General features: G+C 36.6%; 1 long non-coding RNA gene across 3 annotated transcripts in view; it reads left to right on the forward strand.

Moving 5' to 3' along the window:
* Window positions 1-1454: 1454 nt before the first annotated feature.
* LOC143665364 (uncharacterized) overlaps window positions 1455-20742 on the forward strand; it is a 59673-nt gene continuing 40385 nt past the window's right edge. For 2 of the 3 annotated variants that reach the window (XR_013166913.1, XR_013166915.1), the window contains exons 1-2: window positions 1455-1485; window positions 2550-2632. This is a non-coding gene — a long non-coding RNA (uncharacterized LOC143665364). Of the gene's footprint in view, window positions 1486-2546; window positions 2633-20742 lie in introns of all 3 variants that reach the window. The other variant, XR_013166914.1, reaches the window with a different exon arrangement.

The following is a 20742-nucleotide window of genomic DNA, read 5'->3' on the forward strand; positions in this document are numbered from 1 at the left end:
TACTTCCAGAACAATGTTAAATGGGGAAGTAAGCACACATGTCTTGGTCTTGATTGAATATTGAGGAAGATACTATTTATGTGTTGATAGATAACTTCTATTATCGTGTTACAAAACTATTCTTCAATAACTGTTCTTTAAGGATTTTTTTTCTTTGCATGGGCAGGTTCTGGGAATTGAACCTGGGTCTCTGGCATGGCAGGTGAGAATTCTGCCACTGGGCCACCATTGCACTGCCCTTAATGATTTTTGACAAAACAACCTAAAAATTAAAATACATGACCAATAGCATTTTATCATGACACACATTAGTAAACAGTTATTGAAGAATAAAAAATTATAATAGTGTTTTAATTTCCTAGGCTGTTTAAAGCAGATACCATGAAATAGGGTGGGCTTAAAAAATGGAAATTTATTAGCTTACATTTTGAGGCCAAAAAAAATATCCAAATCAAGGTATCATCAAGGTAATGCTTTCTTCCCAAAGAGTTGGCCCCTCTGCCACATGGCAAGGCACAAGGTGACATCTGCTGGTCTCTCCCTTCTCTTCTGAGTTTCGTTGATTTCAGTTTATGGCTTCTGTGTTTTTTTCTCTCTTTGTCTGAAATTCATTTTCTCATAAAGGACACCAGTAAGAAATTAAGTCCCATTCTGAATGAGGTGGGTCACACCTTCACAGAAGTAGCCTTATGAAAAGTTCCTGGTTACAACAGGTTTACATCTACAGGAACGGATTAGATTTGAAAACACGGTTTTCTAGGGCACATAGCAACTTCAAACCTCCACAGATACTTTTCTGGGTGCCCATATTGTCTTACTTCTGATCCAAACTCTATGTAACTATTATACAGATTACAGATTTTCCCAAAACATAAAAATCAAATCACATCACTCCTTTTCTAAATACCTCTAGTGACTTGCTTTTATTGCAGGGAAAATATCCAAACACCTCGGCATGGTATCCAGCACTCCTCAAAATCTGGCCCCTATTAATCTTTGTTCTTCGTCTTCCAAAGGTACATTCAAACATCTTTCAATTTTGCTATGCTTGACAATCCATCATCCAACATGTATCCTTTCCATTTTTATTCTTTTAAGCCTCTTTTTATTTAGCTGCTTCTGCCATAAGGCCTCTTTCATCTCCCTTGACTTCCAAAACATTCTTCCCTTGACTTCCCAAGCAACCTTCAAAAATATAAATTATATTCAACTACACTGCATTATTTCCAAACCTCTCCCTCTCCTCCAAAACATACTCACTATCCATGGAAAATGAATGTGTCCTTTTGGCATGTTTTTATACTAGTTTTTACATACTCATGTTATGACTTTTCTCAAAATGTATCAAGATAACTTGTCTGCCTTAGAATGAAATAGTTTTCAGAGTTAAAATATGAGAAATATGAAGATAGACACAGAGTATTGGTCATCTTTCTTTTTATTTTTTTATCCCTAGGGCCTAGCATAGCCCCAGGAATAGAATAGGTACGTATAAATATTGGTTTTTGAATTGAAAATGGCTTGCACAACAGGTGAAAATTTTAATGATTATTATAAAAAGTAATTCAATTTGTGACTAAAATTAATTAAGGGGCTGCTCAATGAGCATTAATAATGTATTAAATTAATGAAATATATATATAAATAAACTTTGAGGACATAGATAAATGCAGTTATTAACTGTTACATACAGGCATAGTGCTCCATAAAATTGTACTTGCAGACTCTCTCTATATAAAACTAAGTGTATTAATTATGTTACACATGTGCTGTTAAATTAAATTGTTTGGCTTTTGTTACTGAAGTAGACAACTATCATCTCCATTTTACTTATTTTGCCAATTCACCTGTAAATATTTTTAACAGTTTTTACAAAGGCAAACTTTGTAAAATTATCATGAACAATAAGATATGTGGAATTTGAATTAATGTGGCTTCCCTGCCCTGTGAAATATTGTTGTGATGATTCATTTGAGTCACTACTGCACATACTAAATAAAGCAAGGTTATTTTTTTTTAAAAGAGCCGCAATATTGAGTAATTTGAGTACCCTGAAGATAAAATGTACAGTCAAATATGTGTTCTATGCTCATCTTATGAACAAAATACTCCTAGAACACAATGGCATAAAAACCTATCAGGGCTCAACATGCTAAAAGTTCTATAACTGACTTGACTTACTCATGTTTACTTCTTGTAGTGACTTAGAAACATGCTGACATATTATTCACTTATTGTACAATGTATCCAAAGTGTACAATCAATGGCTCTCAGTATAACATTAGATGTTTATGTTTCTCCTTTGTAATTTATTATCTAGTGCCCAGCATAGTCCACTTATAGCAAATGTTTAAAATGATATTTTAGACAATAAAATTTAATCATTTACAATTTCATCATATGAAATTTTATTTGGTAAGACATTTTCAGCATCAGTACAATATCAGTTTTCTTCAACTTCTAGAAAAAATAATTCAGTATTTCCATGATTGAGGAAAGATAAATAGAAGCTCAAGTGCAGTAACCAGACAAAAAAATTTTTTTAGCAGTTGTGTGCTCTCCAAGTGTGTCTTCACAATTCAGCAGCTAATGACCTAGAATGGAATAGAGCTGGGACTTTTCAATTTCCTGAGTGAGTATAAAGAAATCACTTAATTTTAAGTTTTTCATCTCTGCCTGGGAAACTAAAATTTTCTCTTTTATTGCCATAAAAAGTGATGATTATTATACTGCAGCTGTATAGCTTTTTAAATTTTGCATATAAAAACACTATGGCTTTTCATGAAGCTGGCACTGAAAACAAAGGTGGAAGTCCCTGTGCCTCCCAAAACTGAAGCCAAAGCAAAGGCTTCTGCATCTTAGAAGAGAGCCCCATATCCTCAGAAGAGCACCCCCAGGAGAAACGAGCTTGGATACAATGCCACTGTCATATTCTCCCAGCCACTGAGTCAGCCACAAAGAAAACTGAAGACAACATCGTACAGGCTGTGAAGACACTCAGTGACACAGACACGGCCAAGGTCAGCTCCCTGATCAGGCCTGATGGAGGGAAGATTGCAGGTATTTGAAGGGCCCCTGTATATAAGATGTTGCCCACAGAATTGGGATCATCTAAGCTGAGTCGAGTTGCCTAATTCTATACATGTTTTTTGACCAAAAAAGTGCCACAACAGACAAACTGATTAGTTTCCCCTCTATAGCATAAATATGTATCTGAAATATTTTGTCGAAAAGGCAAAACAGAGGGGAGGGGATAAAAAGTGAAATGGCAGAGTGAATTGGGAGATAAAAGCAGGAACCTTTAAAAATATATTTAAATAAGGGGATGAGAGGGTAGTTCAGTGGTAGAATTCTTGCCTGCCATGTGGGAGACCCCGGTTTGATGCCCTTCCCCAGTCCATGCACTTCCCCCAAACAAACAAGCAAAACAAACAAAAATTCAACAAATGGTGCTGCAATAATGGGATACTTATATGGAAAAATAATGAAAGGTGACCCTACCATATAGCATACAACCTGAATAAAAGTCACAGGATTCATCAAAATTGAGTAACAGAATGGTTGCCTGCTTCATTTTGTTAGGTCAACATATCCTGTTATCTTATGGACCCTCTTCTCTTTGCTGATCATTCAGGCTTTGATCTTGTCCTTCAAAGGGAAGAAGATGCTGATTTTATTAGTCCATATGGTGCTTCTTGCATTATTTCATTCTGCTTTTAGGATCTTATTCTTCTCCCTGCAAGCACAGTTGGTAGGTTTCATTAACATGACTAGTTACAGAGAGTAAACTTTTGAGATCAAATCAAAGCAAACGATGCCCACAAGTTTTAGGCTTGAAATGAATCAAAGCTGCTTGAGTGAAGTGATTATAATAAAAAATTTCTAGTTACCAGGCTATATTAGGCATTTTCCAGCTAAAAGATGATATTGAGCATTTTCCCAGCTATCCTGCTATTAATGTTAGCGTGTTACAATTTTATGAACGTTAGCAGAAGACGAGATTCTTGGGTCAGAGACAAAAGCCATTGCCACTCGAGGCACAGCAAGCAGCATGAGTACCAGTCTATCTGCTGTCTGCTCCACAGACCTGAATTCCCACAGGGTGATGTGACGAGGGCCAGGTGATACCCACACATGCAGTGGGTTGTGTTCCAGGAGGGGAACTTTGAGTTTAAGAAATTCAAACCTTTTATACTGAACAGGCAGCCTGATTGTCCTTTGCCCCCCTAGGGAGGCACTGTCTCTATTGCCCAAGGCACTCTGCTTCAAAAACAACCTTGAAAAGATGTTCTGGAACACAGGCAGTCAGGGCTTCCTCTTGCAAGACACTTAGAAACTGATGAGCTCCATGGAAAATGGGATCCCAACCTTTTGTATTGGTGATTTTCTAATGTAGAATATATAGGAGTGTTTAACATTGAACTGTTACATGTTACTTTCTTGTAAGATGTTACCACATCATATTCATCTTTTGTTAAAGCACTGTATTTTTCTTTTATATTTATCTTGTTATGCAAAATAATGATTTGATGTCTGAATTGTTCTATGTTTTGTGTCTGCAGTGTTTCTTGGGTTTTTGTTCTTTTCCTCTTCTTCTTAGTTTATGAATATAAACATCTTCCTACTAGATAGCATTCTAGATTTATTTGTCCAGGTCAATTTTATTTTTCTTCTTGTTTTAAAGGTAATAATGTTAAGGCTCTTTGAATACTGTGACTATTCCTGAACCCCTTCCCTATATCACCTAATGTCTCATTGCGAGGAATTGTATTCTCTATGGTGAGTAGACATTATAGGAGGTTTAAAAAGTTCACATATATTTCCCTTAAAGCCTATGGAAAAGGGGTAAAACAGTGACAGTGAAAGTTTTTTAAAAAAGTACTACATACATATTTTTTAAATCATACTTGTCATTTGTGTAATTAAATGTGTACACACAAACACACACAGAAACTCGTGTAGACACTTGGGTGTATAGCAAAGTGATTACATGTTTGGGACCTGGAATCAGAGTACACATGTTCACACCAGGCTCTGCCACCGAGAGCAGAGGCACCTCAGTTTCCTCATTCGTAGAATCGGAGATAACACTAGTACCCTTCAGGCATCATAGGATTGCTGTGAAAATTAAGTGAAAGAATAATACTGCCTTTAGTGCATTGCTTAGATTCGAGCTAGTAAATGCTCAATAAATATTAGGTATTATCATAATGCAGACTGATGCAGAAGAGCTATATTTCCAGTCGCTAGCACGTTACTAGCAAGACTTTCTAGACGTCAGTACGTTTAAATGTAAAATAAAGTAGCATTACACTAGATGGTCTATAGTCAACCTAATGCAGAGTTCATTGTTCTGGGACTATAATTAAATGTGATCTTGGTTCTGAAACGTCACTATTCTAGTTCCATCACAACAACCAACAAAAGCTGTTATTGTTATTTTTATTATGATTGTGATGATTACCCTTATTATTCAGACTACTGTAATTATTATTCTGATCGCTAATACTTATTTAGCTCTTTCTTACTACCAAACAGCAGTACTTTGCAGCCATCATCTCATTCCTTTGTCAGCAAAATTCCTGTGAGTAAAGAACTATTGTTATTTCTGTTTTACAAATGAGGAAACTAAAGCTTATCTGGGTGAAATGAATTGACTGAGGTCATACAAAAACAATAAGAAGGAAAGCTGAGGTATAAAGGAACAGGAATGTGTCAGAGAAAAATTAGGATAATTTGCATGGTGGGTGTGAATTTTCAAGTCAGTGTGCTCTGTAGACTCTAGATTATAAATTTCTGGATAAAATTCAAAATGTGTCTCAAATACAAGGGTCATTTATTTTGTTTTCCAGTTTCTACCAGAACATCTATAAAAAGAGTAGGCTCTCAATGAAAGCATATTGACTGAATAAATGAGCCCAATCAGCCTATTCTCCTTGCATCACCTTGATAATATATTTGTTTCTTTTTGTGGGGCATGAAGAGTCTCAAGCCATAAGGAGATTGTAGTTTTTTGTTTTTTTTTATTGGACTGCTAAACAAATACAGAAGAGTGTGGGACAAGTTACTATATAGGGCGTTGTGGGAAAACAGACTCACTTATGCAGAAAATTTTCAGCAAATGACCACGTTATTACTTACACAGCACAGAGGGTCGAAATGAGTAGAGGGGGAGATCCCTTACGGTCAGTCTCCGAGGAAGGTCAAACTGGATCAGGGCTGGTCGAAGCAGCTTCCCATGTCCCACTTCACGTTGGAGAAGAGAGACAGTTTTGTGCTGCCCAAGGAGAGGATTTATCCACCCCAGGAGGAGGGGCCCCTGCCACTGTAAGTTGCTTGCCCTGATAAGCATCTGGAGATTTTGGTCCTTGTTTTCAAGTTTAAGGTCTGCTTAGGCCTTTTTTATTAGACCTGACATCTCCCCCGGCTTGTGAAATGGGAAAAGGTTAAAACATCATCTCACAATAGAAAAGGAGGCAGGGGGGCGGGGGTAGGGGAGGGCTGGGAGATGACCACAGAGTGTCTGTGACACCCCCAGCAAGCGGTCAGCCACAGAGACACCCAGAATCCATTGTACTGATTTCAGAAGTTCCAGTTGCAAGTTTTTTGCCTAACGGATGTTTTGGCACAGCACCAACACTGATCACTGACTTCCTGTGTGGACATCAAAGAAGTGGCACAAGATGTGCAAGGCGGGGTCAGCACTTAGTGCCGAAGGTCAGCGAGTCATCGGTCTTTACTAAAGACATGCCGTGTTCTGATGAACGGTGACAGACCCAGAATGTCAACGATATCCCCTGGAGTTAAAAAATCTGGCAAAACGTAGAATATCTCTGTTCTGGGTGAAGGATTGTTTTTTTTTTATTTTGAAGCGATGATTTCTAAATTGTCTCAATTATATGTGCCTTTTTATTTCCTCTCTCAGGCTTATGAGAGAAAAACACAAACACTTACCAAAATGAAATGATCACAAATCCAGAGTGGGTCATGTTGACACAATGTAATTTTCCTTCCAACTTTTTACGTGAGGCATTGAAATGATTCCCAGATTTCCAGAAATCAGAGAAACAATGCAGAATATCATCAGTATAGGACAGATATGCAGATAGTCAAACAAACACAGACCTTTCATCTGTTTAACCAAAAGCATATTATGCAAGAACATGAGCTCCTGTGTTGTTTTGCTTTAGCTGTTGTTATGTTCTTTTCCAAAGTTTCATAAAGCATAAAATGTAAAGCCAAGAGTAAAACTGGAGCCAAAAATTCACTTCTGATTTTCAGAAATTATAGAATGTCAGTCATTCTAATAATAGTGATATTAACTACTACTTGCTGAGAGCATAATTTGTGTCAGATATCATGATAATCATTTTTCACACATCATTTCTAGATCATCCTACTTTAGAGATGAAGAAACTGCTGGTGGAGATGTCAGGATAGGCCATTTTGTCCATCTCTCAGCCCTCACTAAACTCCTCTTTTTTTATTGTGTGCAGATGTTTCTATATGTTTCCATTCTGCAGTCACAGGGAGATGTTAGGTCTAATGGAGCAGCCTGACATACTTTAAGCCTGAAACCAAAACCAGGAACAAGAAGTTCCAGCTGCTTATCAAGTCAGGAACTCTCAGAAGCAAGTCTTTCTCTTTCTGGGGTGGATAACTACCCTGTCCTCAGGCAGCACGGATGTTTTCCCTTTCAGACAAGAAGTGGGGCATGCAGAGCTGCCATTCACTGACCCTGACCTGACCATCTGGTCTCCCCAGATGACCAGACACAATGGGATTGTTTCCTTGCTCTTTTGGATGCTTTACACTGTGTAAGTAATGAAATAGTCATTTGCTGAAAGTTCCTTTGTGCCTGAGGCTGTGTTCCCAGGAAGCACCATATAGCAATTCATTCCATAGAATGAGTGGTCTTTAAAGGGGTTAAATAACAGGCCAGTGTCACCCTGTTGGAAAGTGCCTGAGCCACAATGAGTACCATTAAGTTCTGTATGACTCCAATGCCTGTGCTACAGACAGAATCATGTGGTCTTCTATAAATTAATATGCATTTCAATAAGTACTATCACAAAGGTATTATGGACCTGTGGCAGACACTACAAAATAGTCCTTATTGATTTGGACATATCAAAGACAAACTCAGAATATTTTTTTATGACCAAGCTTTCCAAACTCTGTTCTACATTCTACTTAGTAGGGATGTTAAAGGGCATTTCTGGAAGATTAATAAGTAAATTAATGTGAAAGTAAGTAAACAGATAAATTGCTAGGATATTTTTCTTCTAAAATTAGCAATAAATATATCTAAGAAAAGAGTAAATTTATTTTTATTCTTTAGTTGTCATTATGTCTTTAAGAATTGGTGTGCCATTGTAAGCAAGCTGAGAAGTTAAAGTTATGTATAATATAATACCTGAATATGAATGTGTATAATTGATTCTAACAGTTTTAGAATCATAAGACTTCACATTTAAAACATCTAGTGCCTTGGAACAATGAAGACTAAATTTTCTATAAAATAAACATTAAATATATAAGAATCAGTAAAAAATTCACAAATAGATGTTGAAATTATAAGAAAAAACACATAAAACAGATTAACAAGAAGAATTAAATAGGTGATTGAATTAGTATGCTAACCTTCTGGAATGCAACATGTCAGAAAACAGAAGATTAGGGGGGAAGAAAGAACCTATATGCTTACAGTGCTCTTGAATTAGATTGCTTCCTCCCTAATCTAATAGTGAACTCATAAGAAGCAGGGCTCCTTGTATGCTACAGTGAAAGCAAAATACATGAACAGTTTTACTGCTATATCTAATTCAAAATTTCAAATTCACCAATATAATTTCTGTTATAAAATAGTGATTCCATACAGAAACACTTTCTCAAAAGAATATTGTTTCTAACTTGATTTTTTAAATCAAAAATATAAAATTTCTATTGTTTGAATTTATTTTCTTACTTTTTAAAAATGAAATACAATAGGTTAATTTCATTTTTATTTCTGCAGTTATAAAATTCACTCAAAAGGCTTGGTCATTTTTTACATTAATTAATTTGGTTGAGACTATTTTCTGAACTAAATTAAAATAGTATCATTCTCTCCTGATGATAATCCTTCTCTATTTTGTAAGTTGAAAATGACCCAGGTTGCAATAACCTTGGGAAAGCCTGTTGCGATGAGCCAAATGCTATGAAACTTTTAAGATTCCTGTCCCTGCTGTTGTACATACCTGCATAATCCATTTCTCTTGAGTTTGAATGTTGTCTGTCAATTTGATGGTATGTCTCTCCCATAATAAAGTTATCTGGCAAATGTAAAGGAATCTTGCAGATAATTAAGGTCCCTAACAACTGACCTTACATTAATCAAAAGGAATATTAGCTAGATGGGCCTCACCTCATCAGGTGAGCCTTTCAAAAGTGTGTCTATAAGACAGAGATGAAAGTAACAGACATGAGAAGGAGAGTCATTTCCTTGTTGTTCTTGTAGTAAATTGTCTAGTGTGGGGGCCCAGGGTCCAGGCACCCTCCCAAACAGTAATGAGCCCCAACACATAGCAGCCTGCATGACCAGGATAAAGGTCAAAGAAACAAACAACCTCCCAGAAGAAAAATGATGCAATTACAGATGAAAAGGGACAGAAGTAGAACAGCACTGGCTGTAACTTTGTCTTAAACATTAATCTTACTACAACATCAGGTCTTAAGATCCTTTAATAATTTTACTAGATGCCCCATGTCCTCAGACTATATGGAATATCTTTGTTCTAAAATTATATGCATGGTGTCCCTTGTACTTCTATCCCTCTGCAGAGTGCTATCCTTCTGGAACACAGCCACCAGAGGCTCTCTCCTGTTGTAAGTCCTGACAAATCTATGTCTACTTCAGTGTCTGGCATGTTTTTTGGTCTTACTGTGGCACGGACAAGTGTATTTCACAATCTCAGTCTGGGACCAAACAATTGGCGAGCCAGCCAGGAGACCAAGATACAGCTAGTAGCATAGGCAAGTCTGGCAAAGGGAGATTGATGGGGGAAATCCTGGGTTGACCTGCATCATCAATGTTAGGATGGAAGCCTACCCTTCGGATGGACAGGGACTGTCACAAGAATATGGGGTACCCTAAAAACTCCTGCAAGGTTGCTAGCTGTTTTGCAATAGATAGCAGGACAGACAATTCTTAGAAAAAGAAGATGAATGTCAAGAATCAATGGCTATTCCCTGGCCCCTTTTAGGATCCATATGTATGGCCACAGAGGCAGAACACGTGGCAAAAATAACAGTCTACCATCTAGAGAAGGAATTAAAATTAGAAAGGGACATGCAGCTTGCTCAAGCAGATATGAAACATGTCTTAACCAAGTGCTTGTGTTGTGTTGATGATCAATGTTTTAGTTTGCAAATGCTACCAGAAATGCAATGTGCCAGAAATGGGTTGGCTTTCATAAAGGGAATTTATTAAATTAGAAGTTTCCAGTTCTGAGGCCATAAAAATGCCCAAACTAGGGCTTGAGTCAGAGAAAGACTCAAGAAGGCCAATCTGGGAAGACACATGGCTGGCATCTGCTGGTCTTTTGGCTTCTGTTTTCAGAACATCTTCCCCAGGGATGTTTTCTTTCAGCATCTCCAAATATCTCTATCTGTGTTGGCTCTGAGCTTTTTCCAAAATGCTTCCTTCTTAAAGGACTCCAATAGGTGTATTAAGACCTACCTTGAATGGGCAGAGATACATCTCCAGGGAAATCACCTAATCAAAAGGTCCCACCTACAATTGGGTGGGTCAAATCTCCATGGAAACAACTTAATCAAAAAGATCTCACCCAAACAATAAATCTGTCTCCACAAGAATTGACTAGGAAAAAGAACATGGCTTTCTGGGGTACATAACATCTTCAAACAAGCACAACCACTTAGAAACTTTGGTCTGTAGATATGATCAAACTGGTGGTCAAAAATTATCTCGAGTTTGAGTCTGGAACATACTAACTAATCCGGTGGAAACCAAAATCTTGGGATCCCATGAGTTCTTTATCTGAGGAGTAAGAGGAGGGAAAGGAAGATGTACAAGAAGTGGAGGAAGAGGAGCCAATCTCAGCAGGTACACCCAGTGCTAGAGCAGCCTAACAGGATGAACCCTCAGAATTTGCAACTTTCTGAGTGGAAACTCCACATTTCCATGAGAGATTACAGTGTTACTTAATTAGGTGATCTTGGGCAGCATCATAGGCAGAAAGCCAGGGACTCATTAACCAATTGGCTTTATGAGTATAGGACACAGGAGCAGAGGGTATAATATTAACTGGAATGAAGAAGAGTAAGCCAGCATCTATTATGATGCCCCCATCCTTACACCAGCCCCTGTATGCCATCCTATGCCATGAAGAAACAGTATCTTTGTTAACCTGGGTGGTAGCTAAATGCAAGGCTGCCTGGCCCAATGAAGAAGATACCCCACACACTACTTACTACTGGCAATCTATGGAGCAACTGCAAGAAGTTGTGTGAGATGAAACATGCAATATTTTCTCGGCATTTTGTAGGCCCCAACAGTGAAACTTTTACAGAGGGAATGAAAGACACCATTTCTAATAATTATTATGGGCTCCTTCTGTCCATTTTGAGTCCTCTACTGGGAGAACTCATTTCAAGAGTTGTTTAAGCCAGAGCAAATTTCAGGGAATCTGAGCAGCATCAGAGAAGATGAGTGACAGTGGCAATGGAGACTTCCTGGGAACATGGGGGCCTTAATCAGGTCTCATGTAAGCAAATATGGGCTGAACTAATTGCTGCAAAGACCAAACTTGAAACCATAGATAAACAATCAAATGCTGTTTCAGTTAAATTATGGAGCAAATTACCAAAAGACAGGAAATTCACTAAAATGAATCCCCAAAGATCTGAAAGGGAAGATAAACTGACTATGAAAACACTTTCCAAAACATAAGAACACTCCACACCCTCAGAAGAGGCTTGGCAAGTCCCCTTTCCCCTCCCAAAGGGGATCAATACCTCTAGGAATCAGCAATAACTGGGGATGTTGGGGATCAGAGACCACACATAGAATTAATTAAATATTGGTTTCCTACTAGCAGACAGAGAGATATTGCTCTAGTAGACACTGGAGCTGAATGTACTTTGATTTATGGAAATGTAGCCAGATTTAATGGACCCATGCTGGCCATGGATGGGTATGGAGAAATAACAATCAGAACCAAATAACATAATTTGATCCTACAAATTGGGAGATTACTCCCACCCCCACCCTGGGAATACACTGTGTATGTTTCTCCAATACTTGAATATATATTAGGAATTGATCTTCTCTTAAATTTCACACTAGAAACTATCATAGGAGAATTAAACAATACAAGCTCCTGGTGGGGGGGGATATTAAGAGATTTCTGTAATCATTAGGGAACTAGAAAGAGTAAAAATATTAGTACCAAACCATAACCTTTATAATAGCCCTGTGTGGCCAGGACAGAAATCTGATGAACCTGGTGCATGACAGTGAATTGCTGCAAATTAAATACAGTAAAGCCACCTTTATATGTATCAGTTCCAAATATTGCCTCTTTACTCCAAGAAATTAGCACTCGTTTATACCAATACCATTTTGTTTAGATTTAGCTAATGATTGCTTCAATATTCCCTTAGATAAAGTAAGTCAACCTGTTTTGCCTTCACCTGAGAAAGATAACAGAGGACTTTTACAAGGCTGTCTACATAGCACAAACATTTGCTTTGGCCTAGTGGCAAAAGACTTGACACTGATTTGCAGGACTATCTGCCTTATGTGTTGTGTTATTACTGTTTTTTTCATTGTCTTTTACATGGTTGTTGTTGTATATGGTTGCAATTGCTGACCTATGGCAATTCTGTTATTTGGGGGTGGCTTGAGGCAGCCCAGGGCCCGGGCTTACTCCTAAATTGAAATGAAGCCCCAAGCATGTGCCAGTTTGCATGACCATGACAAATATCAAGAAAGCAAGCAACCTCCCAGAGGGTAAATAATGTCATCACAATGTAAAATGGCACTGATTGTATCTTAGCCTTAGACATTAATTTTAATAAAACATGAAGTCTGAAGCCCCTGTAATAATTATATGAGAGGCCTGATGTCCTCCTATTATATGCAATGTCTTTGTTCTAAAATCACATATATATTGCCCCTTGCACTCCTGCCCCTCTGCAGAATGCTAACCCCTCCATCCTGCCACCACCAGAGACTCTCTCCTGTTGGTAAATCCTAATAAATCTATGTCGACTTTGGTGCATGGTGTGTTTTTTGGTCTCCCAGTGCACCAACCTGTACACTTCATGAACTCAGTTTGGGCTTGAACACCTAGTTTTTGAGAGTGTCACATGGCAGGGAATAGCGAGTGACCTCTGGGAATGGAGACCCTCACTCCTATAGCTAAGGACACTGAATACCTCTAACTGCCATTGCACTTAGAAGAGGATCCCAAGCTATAGATGGGATCACAGCCCCAGCTGAAAACTTGATATCAAACCTAATCCACAGACATAATAATTTTGAGGTAATAAATTTGCATTGATTTTAGCCACTAAGCTTGCAGCAATTTGTTACATAGCAATAGAAATTTAAAACAGCTATCTACAAATATTTTCTTGGCCCAAACTAAGAAAAGTCTGTGTTCTTGTTGCATTACGGCAGATAAAAATAATTGCACATGAGTGTTTACATTTCCTATAGCATCATTAAGCATTTTTCCACCTTTCAATGCTACTTTTCCCTAGTTTGCACAGCAACATCAAAGAATTGAAACTTTGTTAAATTCCAATCAATCTCCAAAGCAACACAGAAAAAGAAAATGACCAGTAAAATGGTAAGAAGCCACCAATTAATCTTAGTTCACTATCTAGTAGGTTCAAATCACATCGCAAATTTTTCCTGAGAGATTGAACTTAAATTTTATTTCATTTCCAAACTCTTCTAACTATAAATTATAATATCTTGAAATGATTCATTTCCAACAATCCCCTTTAAACTGTACCAATCTTTCAAATGCCCTACAGCATTCATTATATAGAGATGATATGATATATATGAGGCAAATATGATTTATTTGCTATACTAAGAAAAATTGCCCTTCAGGTTTTCCACAATAAAATCTGTGACTCACTGAAGAACATAATGTGGATTATTTTATGTATAGCGACCTTATGTGCCAAGCATAATTTTTGAATTACACTTACAATGTCTTTCGGAATAGACTCCTTTAAAGCTGAATTTTGAAAATCAAATATTATTTCTTCATTGATTTTAGGAAGGGCATTCCAGAGAAAAATGGTCAAAAAATAATAATATTTTCTGAAACATACAGCAAGTGTTCTTTTAAAACTTTTTCATAATTTTAATATATATCAAAATTTTGAATATATCTTTAAATAATACAGGTAAGTCAAATGTTATAAGGAAATTATTTCCTCAGACTCATATATAAGTTTATCTAATATGAAATTTTAATTTCAGACACAATAAAATTAATTTAGTTGCATATGGTTACATCCTATGTGTTAAATTATTTTGACCTAAGGAAAGCCTTCTCTGATCTCTAGTCTAGGTGAGGTCTTTTGTTACACATTCCAAAGCACCTTCTTTGATCTTAATTAGTTTCTAACATCTTTCTCCATTCCACACTGCAAACCCGGGAGGTCCACTAGGATAGAGACCATATCTGTTTGTTTATGAAACAGTTTTCATAAACTATCTCGTAGGTTCATGAAATGGTTTTCATTTTTGCATATTTACATATCTTGCAGCTCAAAAATATATTCATTAATTTTTATTAGCTAACATACATCATAGGCATATAATGCCTAATAGACTACAGGCCAACTATTCAAAAATTGGTGCCCTGGTTTTTACTTTATGTAGAAAGAGAATAATAATAGGACTTATCTCATTGGGTTTTTTTTTTTAGAATTAACACACAAAAAAATCTTAGAAAAATACTTGATACATAGTGAATGATCAATGAGTATCATCATTATTATTTTTATTATTAAAGTGAAGTTAATTTGAGGAAGTTTTTGCCAAAAAGCTTGATCTCTGTAGCAATGCCTAGGGTAGAATGAAAGGTAGATCTGCCTCAAGGCCCACATTCTTTCTATTACAATAAGCTACGGGCCTAGGTGTGACCACTCTGCTATTAGAAAGCTTCATGCTATTTTCTGCTATGTCCTTAATATAAATATATTATAATTTAAAAGTGTATTCTAGACATTGTAACATCAAATCTATTTCATTTGGAGATCACCTGTGCTCCTTGCCATTTTTGTAGCCATTGTCATTTTCTTAATGCTAAGGAGACTGAATGACTTGCAGAAGACATATGACTATAAAATGAAAGGGATGACAAGTTCCATACCTAACTTCTCAGTATAGAAACATTTCTTGAGTTTTCATCACATAAATATTTCACAAACAATCAACGAGTTGGAGAAGGAAAACTTCCTTGCTGGAGATTTGTTTGTTCAATTTAAAAATGACAAAGAGACTGAGGTTTTCATTTTAACTTTATTCAAAATCTCAAAATGTAAACCCATGAAACTATTTTCCTCCAGTGACTATGGATTAGATCTAGTAATATTTGATATTTTGCATTTTAGCTTTCTCTGCTTAAGCCCTTAGATCAGATTATGTTGCCTGATTTGGTTTTGTATTATCCCAAGTCAGCCTGCCCTCAGAAAATGCAGGCTGCTTTCTAAGAGCAATGAATTGAGAGATATTCCCAGAGAAGTAATGGACTTCTCTAGGACCCTGATGCTTGCAATTGCTGGAGTTTCCACATACAGTCATACTGCTGCTTAGATGAAAGTGGGAAAAAAAAAAGTCCTTGTGCATCAAAACTAAATGTTCACATATTTATTACAATATATTCTTTTTATTTCATTTCTTTGCTTCTAGAATAGTAATTGGAATCAAATGTCCTGTTTCTGTTAAAATCTAAGGTCGATCAGACTCTAAGATCTATGAGACAACTAGAGTTAACTTGAATATTGTAAGGACTTGAATGAAAAACAGCACTTATGCCCTGCTAGACCTTTCCTAGGACTGTTCCTGGCACTTTGTGCATATATTATGCATATGTGTGTAAAATGAATGAGTTGAACTTGATTGTTAATATTAAAAAAGATAAGCATACATTTCTCTTGCTTAATGACTAACTTTTTCTGGAAAACCATGCCTTTGAAATAGAAAAAACCCTCAAGTAGAAAAATAAATCTATTAATTTTAGCTCAGTCTGAGATGCACAAGTACATTTCATAATATCAACTGAACAATGAGAATACATCTCCATGCATAACTAACAACAATTTAAGCATAAACAAACACAGTGCACAAAGAAATATAGTATAAAGAAGGTTTCTTGTATTCACTTAGGAAGGAAGATTGGAAGATACTAGGTTAAGAAAAAATTTCAGTTTGTTCCTTGAAAGGTGCATTCTTCCTTCTGCACAGTTTTTCCACCAATTGGGCCCAATGGTTACTGCACATCCTAACTGCATGTAAAACAGAGTTGTAGCCAGAAAAATACTTTTATGGCAAAATAAAACCAAGCAAAAGGGCACTTCAAACCTGTAACCATTAACAGAAGTTGCTATCTTGTTATCGTTCTTTCTTGGCGTAAGTGTACAAACTAAGTCACACTGGATTCATACTAATCTGGTTTGCAGCTTGAATTTTGTCCTACATAATATTCTCTGATTAGAAATAGTAGTGTCAAGTTAATGGATGCATCTTATTTTGTTATAATATTGTTGAATTAGGGTGTTTTGGAGTAGAAAACTCATTATACTAAAAAAAATAACGTTTTTATCAAAAGATGGTTATAAGCTTTTAATAATCATTATAGCAAATGGTGACTAACCGATTTTTTGACAGTGATATTTTGACAACTTCATATCTGTTCCCTGAGTAGCTCAAAAACTCTGAAAAACTTCATATCTGTTCCCTGAGTAGCTCAAAAACTCTGAACACCAACAAACTGGTGATTTCTTCTCTTCAGAAGAACCTGTCTGTTTCCTCTGCACTGTGGTTTTGGGGTCCTTAATTGCTAATCAATTCTCCACCTTAACTAGTAGCATTTAGATTGTACTAGCTTTTTCACTGATATTCTGTCAAATATCGTTACAATTTTATTTCATTTTTTTCTTTATAGTTTATCTGAGAAAGGTCAAATCCTTTTTTCTTTAGTTGTATGAATACATACAAATTTCCCAAATGAGTCAACAGTTTTTAGATGTTCATAATAAAATTTCTAATTTATTGGCACCATCACTGATATGGAAAATTCTACAGTGGTTCTCCCATTCAGCTTATGTTTTGTCTTTTGAACCTACTGCCTACTTAGCAAGAATTTAGCTTGGCAGCCGAGAGCATCACCTTATATTCATCTTAGAAAAATAAATCTATTAATTTTAGCTCAGTCTGAGATGCACAAGTACATTTCATAATGTCAACTGAACAATGAGAATACATCTCCATGCATAACTAACAACAATTTAAGCATAAACAAACACAGTGCACAAAGAAATATAGTATAAAGAAGGTTTCTTGTATTCACTTAGGAAGGAAGATTGGAAGATACTAGGTTAAGAAAAAATTTCAGTTTGTTCCTTGAAAGGTGCTTATGTTTCATCTATACACTTAGTATTTCCATAAAAATTTTGATATCATATGTATGTATCTACAGTCATAGACACACAGACATATGTAAAGACAACAATTAAAATGTGTTTTTCTGATCCGCTCAGCAAAATGATCAACTGCATTTCATCAAATATAATATGAGGGACTTGGTTTGATGTTTTTAGATGTTGTCATGATCAACTCCTGCCAACCTCCCATCCCCATCTCACCCCTAACCCCAACACTTGTTCATCCTCGTTCACAACCTATTTAGGATGGGGATAAGGATATTGAAATGATGATTTCCAGAAAGATGATGATTTATTTAGGTTAACACATGTGCTTATGAACTGTCTCCCTTGTAGGCTCTCTGTAGACAATGATCATGGTGTTTCACAGCATTTACTCCATGCAAGGTACTGTACTAGGCCCTGGCAGGAAGCAGTATGAGCATTGCTCTTGGTTCACACAGAAGTTTCAGCTGCCACAAGTTTGTACAGGGGACAAACGAGGGAGATTTAGTAGAGAACTCTAGGAGCAGAGTAGTTCTGAACACATCTTAAAAAAAATAGCATAATATATAAGCTACTCATATACAGATAATATATATGATGACTTAATTGGACATTATCATAAACATTTCTTTTCCACCCTCATGATTGACTCTTACTTTGCTACCTTGGATTCTCCTCTTGGCATCTGAGAAATCTGAGAAATGAAGGGAAAGCAAATCTAAAACTCTGCCTTGCATTCATCTTTCCATCAGGGCACACTCTGATGCAATGACCTAATCATTTCCTTAGAAATCTGCACTACCACAAAGGAAAAACATTCTTCAAGCCACTTTGCAGAAATGCAAAAAGCAACTTCACTAGATTTCCATCCCCTATTAAAGCACTATCTAAATATTTTGGTGTTACTGTTCTACTTCTGATAGAAAAAGCACAATTTTGCCCTTCCATAAATTAATTAATTTAGAGCATATTTACTAATTCATTGAAGAATTGCAAATTGAATGCCATAAATGCCATGGGCTAACAAACCCGAATCAGACAAACAAGGTCACAATTTTTATGAGACTTTTTTGAAGGTGAGGGAAAATGATTTTTAAAATAATAATATGAATAATGAATGAACAAGTACAAAATTAGCCAATAAACGTATCAAATGATGGCAAGTGATTTGAAGAGAATGAAAACAAAGTAATGTGATAGAATGTGACCAGGTGGTCACTTCCAGTTAGGTGGAAAGAGAAGTCTCTCTCAGAGGTGATATTTTAACTGAAAGCTGACTGATGAGAAAGAGCCAGGTTTTAAGTATGGGGAAGATCATTTTAAGCAGAGGATAAAGCCAGTGGAAAGGTCCCCAAATAGAATGTGTTTATTATCTCCTAAGACGGTATAGATAATTGTGTGCCTGGAGCCTAATGGCACCTAAATGGACAATTTGAGTTAAGAGAATATAGCGCTTTGAGCAGTAGCCCCCTCAAAAGATATGCTCATGTCCAAATCACTGGAACTTGTGAATGTTACCTTATTTTTAAAAAGGGTCTTTGCAAATGCAATTAAGCTCTTGACATGAGATAATCCTGCATTATCCAGGTGGGTCTTAAATCCAATGACCAGCATCTTATAGAGAGAGACAGTTGAGAAGAAGGCACAACTGGAAGAGGAAAAAAAGCAATGTGAAAACAGAAGTAGAGGTTGGAATGAGGCGACCACAAGCTAAGAAACTCCAACAGCTACCAGAAGCTGTAAAAGGCGAGGATGGAGTCTCCCCTAAAGGCCACAGAGGAGTGTGACACAGCTACACCTTAATATCTGACTTTGAACTCCAGAATTATTGGAGATTAAATGTCTGTTGTTTTAAGCCACTCAGTTTGTGATAATTTGTTAAGGCAGAGAAATAAGCAGAGGGAAGAACATTAAGAAGATTGAAAACAAGGACAAGAAGTTTCAGATTCTATCTAAGTTTAAAATAAAACAATTGGGAGCTATCAGCTTGTGCTCAGGCACTAAACTGACTTGGTTTGAATCTTGGCCTCTGTGTTGTAGCCCTCTCTCACTAGGTGACGTGGGACAATGGATTTCAAATACTCATCCTTGAATTTTCCATAAATTCTCTGAGGATAGGGTTTTTGAGAGGAAAAATTTGTGGAAGAGAGGAATATTGCATAAGCAATGTTTTTAGGAAGTCCATAGTAGGTAGTGTTTCAGTTCACTAAAGCTGCCAATATGCAATATACCAGATATAGGCTGGCTTTTAACAATGGGGATTAATTAGTTTACAAGCTTACATTCTAAAGACATGAAAATGTCCAAATCAAGGTACCAACAGTCAGTTCGGCTATCCTGGATTCCTTTGTCACATGGCAAGAAATATGGCAGCATCTGCTGGTGCTTCTCACACAGCTTTTGTTGCTTTCAGCTTCTTGCTGCTCAATCTGTGTTTTTTTTTTCTGAACTTCTGTGTCTTTTGTTCTGGATTTCATCCTTTTATAAAGTATTTCAGCAAGAGAATTAAGACGTACCGTGAAGGGGTGGGTCACATCTCAACTTAATTCTACTCACCAAAAAATTTTATTTACAGTGGGTCCACACCGATGGGAATGGATTTGGCTTCAAAAACATGCTTACCTGGTGCTCATACATGTTCAAAATATTACAGATAGCATCCAGAAACCAAGCGAAATATTTGGCCTGAGATAAGTCATGCATAGGGATATCAGAGAAGATCAATGAGATTAAATTTGGTGTATTAATATTTGAGATAATGAGGACATCCCTTCTTTTCCTCCCAGAGGGAGAAGACATTCCTGCCAAACCCATATCTGAGAAAAAAATTCTCATTGCATTCAGTTACAACTATCATTTCTGTCACTAACTGAAGTTAAAATGGCCAACAATTTGCCAAGTATGCCCTCATTACACCAGCTTCCAGAGATAATAATCATCTTAGGGACCATTCAAAGGAAAGTAACTTTTTTTCCTACTTATTTGTGAAAGCCCTATAAATGTTAGAGATGAAAATATTAGCTGAAACTTGTTTACCTGCACTATGTGCTTAGAAAAATA

Source organism: Tamandua tetradactyla, chromosome 21 (assembly GCF_023851605.1).
Source record: "Tamandua tetradactyla isolate mTamTet1 chromosome 21, mTamTet1.pri, whole genome shotgun sequence".
Classification (NCBI taxonomy): domain Eukaryota; kingdom Metazoa; phylum Chordata; class Mammalia; order Pilosa; family Myrmecophagidae; genus Tamandua; species Tamandua tetradactyla.